Here is a 12,277-nt window from a genome sequence, read left to right as displayed (position 1 = left end):
CCACTGACCCAGCCCCTGTGCTGACCCTGGCTGAAGGGCCACTCTCCTTTTGGCCCTGACCCCTCTTGCTTTGCCCAGTGGTCCCCAGTCTGAGTTTTGCCACATGCATGTGAGGTGGCTGTTGGGCCAGCTTTGGCGACCTGCTGGGGGGCCTTACATCTTAGCCTCCTGAGAAGGAGGGAGGCAGAGCCCCCATGCTAGTCCAGTCCCAGCGTCAGGGCTCCAGGGCTTCCCTGTGGCTTTCCTGGGCCCAGTGGTGACACTCACCTTCACAGAACCAATCTTGATTAAAAAAAAAAAAAAAAATACACTTTATGATCATGTGGTATAATGGTGAGTATAATCCAGGCTAGACTTCTTATTAGATATTCATTATTATTATATTTGTTTTTTTTCCTTGTGTTTTAAAAATTAGAACATTTTCATGGGCACCTAAAAGAATCCTGGGCCCTAGATATTGTGCTTCCTGGGACAAATGGAGAAGCCAGCCCTGATTGCTCCCACAGAACCTCAAATACCCTCCCTTTTTGGAAACTTCCAGGTCTCTCTGCTTTCAGACATCTTCCCTACTGGAATGGATAAGAGGAACGACATGGCTTCCCTTAGTGCAGGTATCCCATTCTATTGTGGGGTGGGCTGGGGTTGGGAAGCCATGAGAACATGAACTTGGGCTTGGACCCAAGGTGACCCATACAGGCCCTTCTGAGAGCCAGGGGCAGCTCCTCCGTGGGGGCCTTAGGCACTGTTGGGTGGTAGGGGAAATTGTTCCCAGGAGGACCTGTCTCCGGGTTGGAGAGCTGCAGTCTGCAGGTGGTGAGCTCCACCCTAGTATTTGTCCAAGTTGAAGATGTGATACTTCTGTGTACAGGGCAAGGACCTGTCAGTCTGCATTTTCAGGGCCAGACGATGGTTCTCTGTCCTCAGGATTTTATTTTGAAGGAGGCCTTTGGTCTGAGTTGGGGATGGGGAGAATGGGACTTTTGCAGTCACTAGAGAAGAGGTGGTATTGGTCAGCTTAGGCTGCCCTAACTAATGCCACAGATTGAGTGGCTTAATACAGAAATGTTATCTCACAGTTTGGGAGGCTGAAAGTCCAAGATCAAGGGCTTGGCATGGTTGGGTTCCTCTGAGTGAGGCCTCTCCCCTTGGCTTGCTGGTGGCCATTCTCTTGCTGCTGCTGCACACCATCAGCCCTCTATGCATGACCCTGTTCTCTCTGTGTGCCCAATCTTTCCTCCTTATAAGGACACATGTTAGACTGGATTGGGGTGACCCTAACAAACCCATTTTAATTTACCTACCCCTTTCATGGCCCTATCTTTAAATAGGATCAGTTGTAGGTGCTGGGAGTTAGAACTTTAAGAGTTTTGGGGGGATGTGGGGGTCATGGAGGCCACATGCAAGGTGCCCATGGGATTGTGCAAGGGCACCACAGCTAAGGGGACACTGTTCATATTGTGGAAATTTGAATCATTTTTATGTAATTTCATTGATTTCAAAGGTGGGCAATTTGTTGATTTCTTATGGCAGATTTCCTGCAGATGGCAGTAAAGTTCTTACTCTACCATTATTAATATATTATGATAATTTCCTGATCAATGGAAAAAAAGTATCTGAAAAAGCAGTATCTTCTTATGCAGGTGCCAAGTTTTTGAACTGGCAGTGGCTGGACCATATGACTGTCCAGGGCCCTAGACAAGCTTGGAGTAGGATTTGTGATTGAAATTAGCAAACTTACTGAATCTATGCGGGATCATGTGAATGTTAGTTTCATGGACCATGTCAAAGGAAAAGGTCGATTCCAACAGCCGCTGGACTGGGCTGGTATGAAGCCACAGACACTCTGGTCCTTATAATGAGCACATTCCTTCAACCACTGACAGAATCTCTTTTCAAAACTTGTCCAGTCAACAGAGGAAATTTGGGGGTGGTCTTGAATTATCCCAGTCCAACCATCCAGGAATAATCTAGAAGTCCCATGGTCAAAGTTGGCCTGATCACTCCCCCAGGAGGTTTCTGGGACCCCTCTACCTCTGTGAAAGAGCAACATCTACTGCCCATCTCCTTGTCCCATGGACAGGGTCATCTTGGTCCCTGAGATTCCCACATTTAGGGTCAGGCTAGTGCAAGGAAAGTTGGGAGAAAAGAAAAAGAACCAGGGGAAGAGTCATTAAAGCAAGGAGGATCGTAGGGAGTGCCACTGGAAGTTACATATTGGGCACACTTTGGGGGTGCCCTTGACCCTTTCCCACAATGCCATTCACACGGCAGACATGGGCAGCTGCCGCCTGTCCAGAAGCCTGGGGGCATCTCACGTCCTCTCTCCCTCCCTTCTGTGATGCTGTTGTTTCTTCACTGCATATCGCCATGGGTTGGGGACAATGCGATCGGAATGCTTCCATTTTGTCTTTGCTAAAAAGCGTTCTCTCTCCTGGGCTGAGGTTGTTCGAAGTGAACTGTGAAAAACGATCTTACCATGCATCCGATCAGTCTTGCCCCCTTCTCAACACTTCTGCAAAAAGGAGGGATGGGCTTTTTGCCAGAGACTCTGCCCTATCAGGGTGGCTAGGCCACAAGCCCACCTCTGGGACATTCAGGGGCAGCAGTGGGGCATGTATTTGCCTGTGTTTGCAAGTGTGTGCTTGCGTATGTATGTGTGTGTGTCCTTGGTGTGTGTGTTTGCATGTGTGTGTGTGCATTTTCATGTGTTTGTGTATGTGTCTGTGTATTTATACATGTATCTTGTGTGCATGCATGCACACACCCTTCTGTGTGGTTATGTCCATGCACATGTGTTTACATGGGAATCTGTGTACATGTGTGTGCTCATTTTTGTGTATTTGCTTGGATGTGTGTTTGTGCCCATGCATGTGTGTTCAAGTATTCAGATGTGTGGACAGATGAACACTAGACATGAGGTGGCCCAAGGCAATCTTAGCCCTTGACCCAGGGTTCCAATGACCACAGATGTGACCTCTCACCCTTCCCTGTGGCTGTTGAGGTCATTGCCCCCGGAGACCAAAGAACTTTCCTTTGGAACCAAGTGGGCCTCACTGCCTGGGGAGGATGAAAAGCTGCTTCCAAAAGCAAACCGGATGATCCTCATCCTGGGGAGCCTGGAGCCAGTGGGACCTTGTTTAATTCTGAAGGAATGTGTGCGGTTCCCGCCCAGCAGAGCAGGCCCCAGCCTGACTGAAGGCCTCAGAGCCACCCGGCCAGCAGTCGCTGCCTCAGAACAGGAAGTGTGGGGGGGTCTTGGCTGGCTGGAGACGCCATTCCAGGGAGAGACAACCACACAAACTCAGGCTGGGGTGAGAGAGGCCCATAGTGCCTTCCTCAGAGGGTCCTAACAGTGTGTCCCCTGCTCTGTACCAGGGAGGAGGAGATGACCCAGTCCCAAGCCTGAGGGAATGGGAAGCAGGCCTGGAGAGCAAATGCCCTAGTAGGGGACAGTGTATCCTGAGGGAAAGCAGATGGCGTAGAGGGGAGGTGGAGAGGAGCCATTCTGGGGTATGGGCCTCAGGGAAGTCTTCCTAGCTGGCTGGGAGGATTTGGAGGGAGAGGACATTTCTGGAGGAGGTGAGGCAGAGGGAAGAAGAGGAGCAACGGGAGAGTGCAGGAGCGCCAAGCTTACAGCTCACAAGTGTTAAAGAAGCCTCTGCCCCCAGCAGGATGTCGACTTCTGCCAGGGTTGGCTTGATACTGTGTGCCGGGCTTTCTGTGCAGAGGCACCTGGGGAAGAGCTGAGGGCCCCTCATTTGCCCAACTAATAACAGCCCTCAGAGCAGCTAGGACCAGGAAGAACTCCAGTCACGTGGCCAGTCAAGGGTCGAATACTCCAGCTTTCATGGCACCTGGGGGTGAGAGACATAGACGGGCAGCGGAATGCAGAGGGAGGACAGAAGGACTAGGGAGGCCAGGGAGTCAGGAGGCGGGGCGGGGGCAGGGCGGGGGCAGCAGTGGCCTTTCTTCCCTGCAGCTGCCTTAGCTGCCGGGCCTGCTCAGGCAGGCTGGCTGGCCTGATGAGTGCTCATGTCAGGTGCCAATGGAACCTCCACCCCCCACCCACCCCTAGGCCATTGGGATGCGTCAGCAAAGGACACCTGGCTCTGGAAATCCTTCACAGTGGAGGGGAGCATTAGAGATGGAGCAAGCCATCAGTACAGGGGACCCTGGTCAAGGGACCCAGCGTGCAGGAGCTGGGATCCTGGCCTGCATGTTTCAGTCATAAGCTCACACTTGCTTAGCTAGCCAGGATTCTAGCAATGTGCCCACAAGGAGGGTCACCCTTCTCTGCTAAACAGGGTCATGCCAGTACAAGATTCCGGCCCCAAAGACTCTGGAATCTCCTTCTTCTCCCGGAGGGAAGCCTGTGGCATGAAGAAGCATCAGGAACTCCTGAGCTTCGTCCTCATCTCCCTCTTGGTTTGCCACTCCTGGCTCCATCTTCCATGTTTGGAAAAGGATGAGATCTCTCTTTGGAGCAAGCTGGGCACCAGTGGCACTTGCCTTAAATCCCAGCTACTTGGGAGGCTGAGGCAGGAGGATGGCAAGGTCAAGACCAACATGGGCAGCTTAGTGAGACCCTGTTCAAAATAAAAGATAAAAAGGGCTGGGGATGTAGCTCAGTGGTAGAGTGCCCCTGGGTTCAATCTCCAGTACTGCCAAAGAGAAATAAAACAAACAAACAAACAAACCCCCCTCCACAAAACCAAACCAAACCAAACCTAACCCAAAAGTATTTGGAGAGGGTCCAGTTTTGAAGCCACCTGCAGGAAGCATACCATTTTGTTGTGACCTTTGATGGTCAGGAGAGCATCACCTTACGTTAACAGTGGAGGACCTTGGGGCCCGACTCCTGTTTCCTCTGACTGGGGTCCGTGGCTACTGTCACCCAAATCACCAACCCCCCTTTTACTCTCAGGTTCCACCCTTAGGGGACTCCTTCCAGGTTTGCACATGGGGTGGGAGAACCCCCCTTTCTCCCTGGACTCCATAACTGCCCTGCTTCTTTAGATGTGGTTGGGGGCCTTATCTCCTATAGGAGGCAAGTTTAGACGTGTGCTTGATATCTGGGTTGCAAACATCCCATCTTTTCTTTATTCTGTTTACCCACCCACCCCTCAATTGCCAAATCTTACTGCCAGGCTGGCTTGAGCTTCGCCCATCTCCCTTGGGGCCACAGCAGTGTGGGGTGGACGGTGGGTGGGGAAGGGACAGAGCCGACTTCAACATTGTGCCTCCTGGAAACCACATCAAATGGTGCAGCTAGGAATTAATAAATAAATTCGGGAGACAAGTCAATTACCCTTCCCCTGTGCCCCTGTCCCCAGGGGGCAACAGCAGCATGTGGTTCCCAGCCTCAGCACGCCTTCCCCGGGGCAGGCCCAGCACTGCAGCTGGCTTCTGTCAGATTAACCAGGCAAGATGCGACAGGCCTCTGTCCTCTGGGGAAATGGCTCCCTTCCTGGGAAGAGGACATTCTGAGGTTGCTCTGTTCCTGCCTTCTCCCTGTACCCGTCCCGGTCTTCCTGGATTCATGGGTATCCAGTCACTATAACTCCCCACTCCTGATCAGCCTGTCGTTGTGCATCCGAGCAGGGAAGCTGCTCAGCCTTCAGAAATGCCTGTTAAATGCATGCTCTGCAGTGACTTACCTTAGGATGGACACAGATGGCTAGTTTTTGGAAAATACTTCTTCATTCAGCAAATACTTAATGTCCACTTTGGGACAGAGGTTTTGCCAGGTTTTAGAATTATAGAGACAAGACATAGCCCGGCCCTAGAAGAGATCATAGTCATGTGGGGGAAGTCAGGCACTATGATTACCATATGAGACACTTTGGGGGAAAAGAGGGACACCTAGCTCAGCCTAGAGGACACCCCAAGCAGTAGATGCCTGGTTTGCATGCTGAGAGACAAGTTATCATTGGGCAGGGGAGAGGCAGGAAGTGCTGTTCCAGATGGAGGGGACAGTTTGTGAAGCTGTAGAGGCAGGGGAGTGAGGGGAAGAGGGAGGGCAGGAAAGGTCAAACTGGCTGGGCCCAGGAGTAAAGGAGGCGGAGCCTGCTGAGTGTGGGAGCTCAGTGTAGCTGCTAACAGGGTTGCATCCAAGGGGGGCATGGGTGGCACGGGGTGGTGACTGCAGACTTCTTTCTTCCTTTAAGTGTTTTAAAAGGGATTATGGATTCTTTTCAGTTTTCTATGCAGTGAAGATGGGGTGTTTTGAAAATATTTTTCTATCTAGAAACAACACCACCATTCCATGGAATTCAGCAGAGTAGGACAGCAGTCTTCCAAGTCTCAGATCAGCATTAGGGAAAAATGGATCCTCAGATATTTGCTGCCACTGAATTTTCTGTGCTTGCATTATCCAGGCATGTCCTTTAATCAAAGATTCTCAAGTTTTAGCGTGTATGAAGATGACTTAGGATGTTTATTAAAAATGAGTGTGTTTGGGATCTGACATGGAGATTCGGATTTTGTAGGGTCCAGAAAAGCACACTTTTAATCAAACCTCCTGGATCAGATGTGGTCAGATAACATGCTTGGAAAAACATTCCTGCAGTCTGATTATTTCCTCTTGGGGAATTTGCTTGCAATTCAGAGGTCAGTCACAAGATGGCAGTAGTGCTTTGTGATGCTTTAATTAAAGAGTCCTATTGGGGTTAGTTGCTGCAGAGACAGTTCTGTTTTATTGCAAGAGTGTGTAGAGATGACTATCTTAGGTAATGTCTAAAATAGGTTGGTTATGAAATCTTAAATTTCAAAGCTTAACTTTAAATCTAACTTTCAAACATTAGCACTGATCTTTTCACTGTCGTGACCACTGGCCATGTGGAGTTTCAACACCCAAAATGTGGGTAGTCTGAATTGAAATGTACTGAAGGTGCAATCAATACATTGGATTATAATGATGCTGATGACGAGGTGATGATGGTGAGTTTCTTTCTGTCTTTGTTCTGGGGTGGAGGATCCCTGTGTTTGTCATAATGAACAGGGGTGGGTCTCACCTCTGGACTCAGAGCAGGGAGAGGCCACACTGCCAGACTGTGGCTGGGACAAGGAACTGCCCAGCCACTAAGGCCACTTTAGCATCCAAGCTTAACCCTTGTTCTACACTGGCTTAGGGTAAGATGGCAGTGGTGGTCAGGTATAAATTTGAAACTGAGAAGAGTCCAAAAGGAGTCTCTGATTTAACCAAAAAGATGCTGTGGAGAGGTCTGTGGAATAAATTTCTAAAGCCCTTGGCCTCAGTGATTTAGCAGGCTTCAGATTCCACAGAGAGCATTTGCCTTACTCTGGACCAAAGGAGCTTCCCATCCACTTCAGCACCCCTATGTCATCATTGATTTCAAGGGTGTTGTCAAAATTAAAAAGATATTCAGACTTGTTACCAGAGATGCCACAATCTTTGGCTGCTTTTCTTCTTTTATGAATAATTATAAATGGCAGCAGTGGAGTTCAGAGCTGGGGGCCCTCGTTCTGCTGTTTGTGTTGTTGATTTCTCTGTACCCGGAGTTTTGAAAGCGATTTGCTGTAGGAGACCTTCCTGCAGCTGTGTCTGCTTCTGCTTTATTCATTCTACCCACCTCTGCTTCTCTGTCACCAGGTTTTGACATTTCTAAGTAGAATTGATAGGCAGGCCAATCCATTTGATTTTTTTTTCCCTTTGAAATTATGTTCATTGCCATTAGGACATTTAGGGCATGAGAAACTCTTTGCCTAATGTTCTTCCATCATTAAGCTGAGTGGGTCACCAAATGGTTGTTTGAATTGGTGACCTGTGACACCAGCTCATTAGCTACTGTTAGGTGGTGTTGTACTTGTCCACTGAACTTTCTCACACACTTTTGTTGAAAAACATCTTGAGCTTTTTCTATTTTTATCTCCATTTTTTTGCTTCACTTATTTTCTGACAAATCAAGTCTATAAATTCTCTGGCCCATTTTCTATCCCCATGGTCCTGGCCAGTGGCTTCTGCTGTGTGTCTGCATAACCATGGTTGGTGTGGGGTCTCTGGACTCCCGAGGTGCACTTCCTGAGCTGTGTAGTCTCCATGTTGCACTTCTAGTCTTTTGGGGTCTAATGTTCATGTTTACTGGTTCTAGGGTTTTTTGGTAAAATCTTTGTAGGCGAATTGGTGCTGGAAATTGGAAATACAACAAATGAAATGCTACCTGGTTTAAGGAAGCATGTGTCTTGCTTAGCACATGGGTCGAAAAAAATTGCCCCCTTCTTTATTTTGCGGGGATGGGTTGTTGGGGTCTGACTCTGGACCTTGTGCATGCTAGGCAGATATTCTTCTACTGAGCTGCATCTCCAGTCCTAAAATATCTTATTAATATTTTCTATCATGATGCCAAAGGCATAGCTCAATGATATAGCATTTGCCTAGCAAGTGCAAGGCCCTGGATTTGAGCCCCAGAGACAAAAAAAAAAAAAAAAAAAAAAAAAAAAACCGGATTACAGTTTAAGTAAAATTCTATTATTAAAATTAATTCCACCTGTTTATTTTTACTTTTTAAATCTGACTGCTGGAAATTTCAAATGACAAACATGTCTCACTTTCTATTTCTAACAGTGCTGCATTTGAAATCATGGAAGTTGATTTCTTCATCTTGAAAGCAAGGGGAATCATGGTCTAACTGATGGCAAAGCACTAGCCCTGCATTGAAGTTCAAGTCCAAACTCACATCACATGCCTTTGGGCAAGCGATGTACCTTCTCTTAGCCTTCATCTCATCATCTGCTAAAAAGGGATAATTACAGCACCCCCACCTTAAAAGGCTTACTCAGAACAAGAGCGATAATGGGTACGAAGGAACTAGTGCAAACTAGGAAGCAGCTCCAAGACCTCCAGGAACCATTGTTGTGGCTCCTGATAGTAACTAGAACGTAGACCAAACAAACAGTCGCTGGGGAAGGCCCTGGGTTTAGCCCTTCTAGACTTGCAGAATTTCACCATTGAGTTCTGGAGTTATTAGACCTGCTCATGAAATGTAAAATGACAGTATGTGATGAGAGTATTCAAGGAAGAAATGGAAAACATCCCAAGACATATATGGCTACTAGTTAACTGCTTTTTCTTTTTACAATAAGCATTTACTGATCTGCAATGGTAGAACTGAAAGCTTGGGGCTGAAGAACAAGGAATAACAAAAATGATTGACATGTTTCTGTTTGCAAAGGCGTTTGTCATCTGAGCGGAGGAACAAAGGCAGATGCAAATGATTGGACAGAGTGAAGAAGGAAGCTGCCAGCCAGAGACTTCCAGTGGGGGTACTGGAGCTAGGAAGGTGTGGGCGGGATGCCAGGTCCCCACCAGCTCTCCATTCTCCTCTTCTTGCCATGTAGAATCTTGACCATGTTAGGGTTTGGCAATTGGCCCACCTTAAATACTCCATTTTCTGGCCTTATTTTGAAGTTAGGAGTAACCAGGCGACACAGTTCTGGCTAATGAGAGGTAAGCAGAAGTCGTGGGGTTGGGCTTCCAGGAAAGCACCTTAAAAGGGGAGGACATTTGGCTGGTGTCATACCAGAGCCTTCACTTTCCCTCCTGCCTGAACCGTGGCCATGATGGCAATGACTCCAGCAACCACCTTGCGAGCAGGAGTTCAAATGTCAACCCCCCAGCGGCGGAGGAGAAAGCTAGAATAAGCCTGGGAGCTGGAGAACATCATGAGCTGCTGGGCCACCCTGAATTTCCAGCCTTCGATTTTCTCATTACGTAAGAGAGAAATGAATCCCTGGTTTGTTTAAGCCACCGTTATTTGAGTTTCCTGTTCCCTGCAGTCACTCCAACTCCCAAATGCCATTAGGCCTATGTCTAAGTCCCATGTGCCTGTGGCAGGGAGAGTGTTAGAGGATTTTATTAGGGTCTGGGGATGGGGGGCCACATGAGAAGGGAAGGGCCACTTGAGCCCTTTCCCAGCAGGCTGGCTGGTGGTGAAGCACCCTTTCCTCCTTAGGAAGATGTGGCCAGTACTTGCTTTAAGAATCTCAAAGGAGATAAGAGAAGGGAGTAACTTAGAGAAGAGAATAATTAAGTATGGACCCGCGCCAGGTCACCCTACTTCATAACTCCCTCCATATGCTGATATAAGTGGAAAATTAATTGGCAAAAATATATTTATTTTGAACTGATTTCTTTTTTAAAATTTTGGTTAAAAATTTAAAAGTTAGGAAACATAACAAAATTTACCATCTTAACTATCTGAACAGCTTTCTTTTTTTCTTTTCTTATTCTCCACACTGGGGATTAAACTCAGGAGTGCTCTACCTCTGAGCTAAAAATTTTTATTTTGAGACAGGTGTCTCACTGAGTTTCCCAGGCTGGCCTTGAACTTTGGTTCCTCCTGCCTCAGACTCCTGAGTGGCTGAGATTTCAGGGGTATGCCACTATTTCTGGCTGAACAGATTTCTTTATACTACCATCCTTTAAAACAAGTTTTCTTTTAGCTTCCATGCAGAGAATGAACCTTAAAACTTTCCACTAAGGAAAAGAGAAGGAAGGTAATGCTTTTGGGCTCCAAGCTGACATTGCCATCTCATTGTTGAGATTATGGTGTGGAAACCCAACTTTGTGAAGAGTGGGACTGGACCAGGCCTGCAGGATGAGAGCTCACCACTCGGCAGCCGGGGAGGACCCAGGCAATGATAAAGAGGAAGTGCAGGGTTCCCCTTCCAGGCCCAGGGCTTCAGGGAAGCCTGGCCAGAGTGCAGGCTGATGTCCCCTCCCCAGGCCTCACCCTGGTGAAGGAGGTGTGCTGCTTTGGTTCAGGGGATTGCTTGTGAAGGTTGGAGGAAGTCACCTTGGGGTGGCTCCTGCCCCCAATTGTGGGGGCCCTCAGGGTGATGGTAGAGGGGACTTGGGTTAGGCCAAGGGAGTGCCTGCACTTAGCTTTCTTCATCTCCCTGGGTGTCAGCCTGTGTCTGGTGGGTGGTGTCTAGAATGTCTGTGTGAGCCCAGGAGAGGCTGGAAATTTGCAGAGACTAGCTGAGACATTTACCAGAGAGATAGCAACAGTGGGGGTCACAGGGCAGAGAGCCTGTGCTGGGCATTGGATATGGTTTCACAACTGGCCCTGTGGGGATGTGTGTGCAGGGGTGAGGCAGTCACACAAGACACCGAAGAGAGCAGAAGTCTCTGATCATGGACTATAGGCAAGTGGACAAGAGACACAACTCTGGAGACTGGAGGAGGGAGAGGAGGACAAGACCTGCTTCAGTCAGTGCGTGCTAGGTAAGGCTGCAGTAACAAGTGTGTCTCTGCCTTAAAACAGGCTCAGCTCTCAGTCATGGTGCAAGCTGGGCTTTGTCCCCCTGGGACCCAGGCTGAAGGAGCTTCCCTGTCTGGGTCATGCCTTTCCAGGGCAGGAGAAAAGAGTAAGCGGTGTGGTGGAAAACAACACGACACTGGCTCTTTCACATGCCATTGTCCACAGACAATCCACAGTGGCCATATCAACAAATGACACCCCCACTAGGAGCCATCGCAGGTCCCAGGGCTATGAGCAGGGATGGGTAACCTCTTGCAGGAAGGAGAGGGAGCTCCTGTGAATGAAGCGGCAGCTGCCTCAGGGCTGGCCACATCTCCGCCAACTTGGGTTCACAACAGTGACCCCTGCCTCCCTGGTCATCCCTAGTCATCTGGAAAAGATGGGAGGTAAAGACAGGCAAGATGTGGGGGCTCTGCCTAAAGAAAGATGCTGGTTTAGACCCGACGGTGAAAGAGAAGCAGCAGGTCTCCTCTTCACCATGGAGGTGGCCTGAGCGCTGTGGTCCTGGCTGCAGCAGGCAGGTACAGGACCAAGGGCGTCCTGCAGCTTCCGTCCTGCCCAGGGCCTCGGTCTGCCGTGTGGTGCTCTCTGCCCAGTGAAGGCAAATGCAACCTGGGGACATCCTGCGCTTGATGAGGAGTTTGCCCCGAGTCTAAAGAATCCACCTGTTCACTCAAAGCCGCTTTCAAAGGAATTTGCAGTTTCTTTTTTCTTGGTGTAACACTTTTATAACACACTTTAGACACAGTAAACATAACTGAGCAAAAACATTTATTAAAGGGCTGTAAAATGGTCTCTTCACACTTGCCCTTCCCTTTTTCTTCCTGGCTTAAATGTGTTATGCTGAGCTGGGGCCTTCGTGGGGGAACGGTCTGCAGCTGGACCCAGGAGGGAGCTGCTTAGCGAGTGGTGAGGGGCCACCTGACAACGTGCCCCGTGGGGGCATCTGCTCCCCCATCCAGAGGAGCTGGGACTCGCCCCAACCCCCGTGGGCC

General features: G+C 48.9%; 1 long non-coding RNA gene and 1 pseudogene across 2 annotated transcripts; one reads left to right on the top strand and one right to left on the bottom strand.

Annotated features, from left to right (window-relative positions):
- The first annotated feature begins 6,786 nt into the window (after positions 1-6,786).
- On the top strand, positions 6,787-12,075 carry LOC306643631. The gene is made up of 2 exons (XR_013759016.1): positions 6,787-6,939; positions 8,585-12,075. It is a non-coding gene; the product is annotated as an uncharacterized lncRNA (long non-coding RNA).
- On the bottom strand, positions 7,110-8,289 carry LOC306644544 (transcription factor Dp-2-like; annotated as a pseudogene). The gene has a single exon. The product of its transcript is annotated as a transcription factor Dp-2-like (transcript).
- Positions 12,076-12,277: the final 202 nt, after the last annotated feature.

The sequence above is a fragment of the Sciurus vulgaris genome (assembly GCF_902686455.1).
Source record: "Sciurus vulgaris genome assembly, chromosome: 14".
In the NCBI taxonomy this organism is placed as follows: domain Eukaryota; kingdom Metazoa; phylum Chordata; class Mammalia; order Rodentia; family Sciuridae; genus Sciurus; species Sciurus vulgaris.
Note: the sequence above shows the minus strand (reverse complement) of the source record. Positions and strands in the feature narration are given on the sequence as shown.